The 4,936-nt window shown below is 55.7% G+C and overlaps 1 annotated feature.

The window, feature by feature from the left end:
• Positions 234-4,449: an enhancer, noted in NCBI's record as "VISTA enhancer mm1475". NCBI's record gives its function as "enhancer in: limb[4/7] | facial mesenchyme[6/7]" and the evidence as "EXISTENCE:transgenic organism evidence [ECO:0001131][PMID:17130149]".

Raw genomic sequence — 4,936 nt, 5'->3', positions numbered from 1 at the left:
CCCACACAGCAGCTCCCAGGCCCACACAAAGACCTGGAGAGCTGAAAAGACGTAGCTATGTTGCCAATTAGATAGCTCCAAGTGGGGCTCCAGCCCGTGGCCCTCCATCTCTCCATCTGCCTAGCTAACTCCCAGAGGGAAGAGGGACGCCTGGCAGGTTCTTATACTGGAGAAACTCTCTGTGGCCAAGGGGGCTGGCTGAGCACAGACCCTGTTCTCTTCTCTGTATGCAGCAGTAGTCTTGGCCTGGTCAAACTGTGTTGGTTAAGATCATGTGCAGACACCTGCCGGGCCCTGCTGCGACTTTCAAGACAGAGTAGGGGTGAAACGGGGTGAGGTGGAAACTGGAAAGCCTAAGCTGAGGTAGTTGCTTCCAACCTGAAGCCATTATTGCCTCTCCCCAACCTGTTTCTTTCTCTGTAAAGTGGGTTGTAGGATGCCTTGGAAACCCACCTTGAGACAGGATTGGTGTGCGTGTGTGTGAAAGCCCAGCCTTCCCTGCTTATCCCTCTTGAGTGTCTTGTGTTCCGTCAGACAGGAGAGAGGGTAGACTAGTTAGTGGAGGACCCTGGTGGGGAGGCCTGGAGCAATCCAGGAGGGTGAGGGGTACCCATGCCAACATGTAGGTAGAGTGGGCTCTGGGCAGAGGCTGGCCCCAGCTGGGTGGGAAGCAGAGACAAAGGAACTCTTTTGAACCTTGAACCAGTGGCTGCCCCATCCCCGGGCTGATATTGCCGTGGGGTGGCAGTGCGGACACTCCCAACACCCTGGGCCTGCCTGTGCAGGTCTCATTGCATGGGAAAGGCCCTGCCTGCCGGCCCGGGCCCCAGCACCCAGTGCTGTCCCACCCAATTGCCTGTTCTCCCATGAGGAAGGGCGATTAGGTGGAGAGTCACCAGGGCCCTGGCCTGACTCCTGCCCTGATCATGGACATCCCCTGCCCCCATGGGCTTCTGCTCCCTCCTTAGCTGTCACCACCATTCAGTATCCACCTTTCCTAACAGCCAGAAAGAAATTACTGCTCAGATCCGCAGGAGTCTTTCTTATTAGGGGCCTCTGACAGTCTTACCTATAGTACTTTCCAGAATGGATTCCACACAACTCTAGGCTTGCTAGGTACACCTCTACACTAAAGGTCATGTGGTCACACATCTGGAATCAATTCCACTGTGTAAGTATGCATTGACGGCTCTGACAAGTAAGTCCTACAGGGAGGGTGTCAGCTATACACACCCATCCTGGTGTTTCCCAAACTCTGGTGATCAGAGTGATCAACATCAGGTGTCTGTCTGTCTGTCTGTCTATGCATGCATAACCTCCAAGGAATGGGTCTTCAGGAGAATGTGGCCTTATGTTTGCTTGGTGGCTATTCTACACGGCACTGATTTCTTCCCTGGACTTTCCCATTTTTCAGACAGGAAGCTGAAGGTCATCAAATCAGTGGCTCAGAAGCCTCAAAAGTCTGCCCTCAGAGACATTGAGCTTCGCCTTTGACATGGGTCCAGCTGCCCACTGGGATCAGGGCTCCAACCCAGCTGCTAAGGAGGCTGAGGTACTTACTGAGGAGGCTGAGGTACTTACTGAGGAGGCTGGGGTACTTACTGAGGAGGCTGGGGTACTTACTGAGGAGGCTGGGGTACTTACTGAGGAGGCTGGGGTACTTACTGAGGAGGCTAGGGTACTTACTGAGGAGGCTGGGGTACTTACTGAGGAGGCTGAGGTACTTACTGAGGAGGCTGAGGTACTTACTGAGGAGGCTGGGTTATTTAAAAGGAGAGGACAGGAAGAGCCGAGATGGCCTGGCTGTACTTCCTTCCTCAGGATGGCTGACTCTTGGTCATAGTCAGGTTTGTGTGTGTGTGTGTGTGTGTGTGTGTGTGTGTGTGTGTGTGTGTGTGCGCGTGCGCGCTCTCGGCTTAGAGCTACTCAGGGCCAGAGAGAGATGTTGTGGGGTGACCATGGGGGGGCTGAGTCTCCACTTGCAGGCTACAGATCACTCTCCCCAAGCCCAGGCCAGAGTTGGGTTACGAGAGCCCTGAGGGTCTCTTAATGAGTTCCACATGGAGTGGATGGCTGAGCGGAAATGGGAAGGGGCTGGGGCTGGGGAGAGGGGCCGGGGAAGGGATTGGAAACATGTGGCTGTGGAGAAGCCAAGGCAGGCTCAGTCCCCAGAAGCGCTACCATACCCCAGATTGGTAGGCAGGCTCCCAGGCCCCTGCTGGAGGCCCCAGGCCAGTGGTCCGATGGGGGTGGTGCAAGAGGCCCCTAGGAGGCTGCTCTTCTCTCAGATAGAAAAAGCCAGACTCCTGCCTCTGCTTGTCTAGGTCCTGGACCATGGGGGTTTGGGGTGTAGCACTGGGATGAGGATGGGGATGGGGATAGAAGCCCCCCCCCCTTCCAGTGACAGAGCCCTGTCTCAAGCCCTGTCCTTGCACCAGTCTGCACCTCACCTCACCTTGGCACTCACAGATAACACATGGAAAGGCCTGGCACATGGGGCTGTGTGGAGGCACCTGGGGTGGCCTGATGGTTGGAAGTCCCACTGGGAAGAGGCCATGCTGGTCTGTGGTGGGTGGTGGAGTCCAGTAAAAGATGTGTGACATTTGGGCAGTGACCTTCGAGGACTCGTGGAGGACAATGGAACCCCTCCTAGGAATACTGGCTAGCACTGGGGGGTGGGGGGCGGCACCAGTAATACAGGCCTGCCTCTTGGGTTCCTAACAACTCCCTGGGCTTGGGTCTTATTTCACTGCAGAGAAACGCAGCTCTCAGAACTGTTTGTGAATTGTCTCAGCCACCACCGACAAGTTGCTGTCACTGTGTGTGTGAAGGCCAAGGCTTGGGGGTGAGGTCCTGCATTTCTGGGTGCAGGAACCCTGGGGCTGAGCAATGGGGGCCCCCTTGGCCTGTCTTTGGGGGCTGAGCGGGAGTGGGGTGAGCTGTCTTAGGAGCTTTCTATTATTTGTTCTCTTTTTGCTGGACCCTTTGGCAGCCTGAGTGCTGTGCTGCCAGGGGCGGGCATGGAAGAAAGGTTGGCAAGGCCTTGGCTTGCTGCTGGGCTTTTCTGCTGATCTGCAGGAGGGGAACAGGTTCATGCTATCGGTGATGTTGGTGGTCTTCACCTGGCATTGCTGCCTGAGACTTCCACTCCCATCAGAGGGGGTCTATGGGACTTCGTCTCCTTCAGGTCAGAGGGGGGCTTTAGTCTGTTCGGTTCTCAGCAGGAGACCAGCCACTTCTCACAGGGCTGTGGACATCCTTGTGGGAGCTCATGACTGGCCTTGTTCTAGGTGCACCCCAACTATTTGGGGGAGATGTTTGCAACCCACACTCTAGGGGCAGCCTCAGAACAGAGGTCAGTCTCCCAGCTCCTGACAGAGACTTGTCCAATAGCAGTCACATTTACTGGGACAGAACGTACCTTGTTTCCAGAGAGCAGGCATAGGTGTGGGCGCATGTGAGCTGCTACCTGGAGGGGCAGGAGTGCTAACACACTGCTTTCCAGGATTCAGAGGGTTCCGAGGGACAAACTCTGCAGCAGTGTCATGGGACAAGATGCTGGATCCTGGGCAGGGCTGGTGAGAGGTCACCATGTGCAAGCCTTGAGCGCATGATCCCATCTCAGCCCTGAGCATGAACATCGAGCGTGGCTACCATCCCCTAGGGGGTAGCCCTGGAGATCAAGGGAATACACAGGCCTGGGCACTTAGGAAAGTCTCAGGTGTCCATCTGGAAGGTGGAGATGGATGAGGCACCGGTGTGTGTATTGCCATTGTGACACTGACCTGAAGGCCCAACCTCTGCCACAGAGCACCCACTGAACAGACTAAAGCCCCCCTTCCAGGAACTGTGTGCCTGAGAGAGAGAGAAGCAGAGGCTGAGAACAGGAAACAGTAGGAAAGCAGGCTTCTTCCCTTCCTCCCAGTGAACGGACTCCTCCAGGCAGTAGGAGTGGGAGGGGTAAGGGCTGGGGGTTCTTCCACAACTGACTCCAGGCCACCAGGTTGGTGGCCTCACCTAAGTGGGAACACCTCCCCTTGCTCTATAAACAGGATCTCTGGAGAGTGCTTCCACATGCAGAAAGGGCTGGCTCCCCATGCTTCCTAGCAGCTAGGCAGCAAGAACTCAGGGATGGTTCATGGCACAGTCATGAGCACCCCATCCTGGGCCAAAAGACAAGGTGAAGCTTTTAGAGGGACACTTCCTTAGTGTGGTGGAACTGAGGCCCCAGCGCTCACTGGGCCGTAGCTGGGGTGGGCTAGTCTACCAGCCAAAGGAACTAAGTCCTCTATCCATTCAGCAATGTTCGCAGGCAGTGGGATTATGCTCTGAGGTCAATGAGACTGCCACCAGCCTGACAGTGCTCCCTTAGCAAACACTGTGTCCCTCTTCAGCAGCCCAGGGTGGGGTGGGGCAGGTGGATTGGGGCTGCTTTGTGAGAAACTGCCCCTGTGCTTTGGGTCCCCCTCACATGGTCACACAACAGTTTGGGCTGGAGCCTTCAAGTGCCTGTCTTGAGCAAATCGTTAGGAAGATGAGGTTAATGACAGGGAGCTGGGATGAGGGTGAGGGTGACTCACCGTGTACTTGCTTGCTCAGCGGGCTGGGTTTCCGGGATTCTGGGTAATCACAAACATCCACCCCGAAGCCTGTGCTGGCCTCCCTGTGACAGAGGAGGTGGCAGCTTTGGAATTTTTACCTCTTCACACTCCCAACTTCCTTCTTACCCCTGGAGATGGCTCCCGGTGGCAGGAGCTCTTGGACTAGGAAAATGAAGGCCACCTAGAATTTGAGCCAGAAAGACCCTGGAACCAAGTCCCCTGTCCCCACTGACACGAAGAGCCAAGTGCCAGGAAAGAGACCTGGCTGTCAGGGAAAGACAGGCATATGTTGTCCACACTCAGTTCGGCGTGTTTTATGGAGGCCAAGAAATAGG

This window comes from Mus musculus, chromosome 9 (genome assembly GCF_000001635.26).
Source record: "Mus musculus strain C57BL/6J chromosome 9, GRCm38.p6 C57BL/6J".
Lineage (NCBI taxonomy): Eukaryota > Metazoa > Chordata > Mammalia > Rodentia > Muridae > Mus > Mus musculus.
This window is presented reverse-complemented; position numbering and strand designations above follow the sequence as displayed.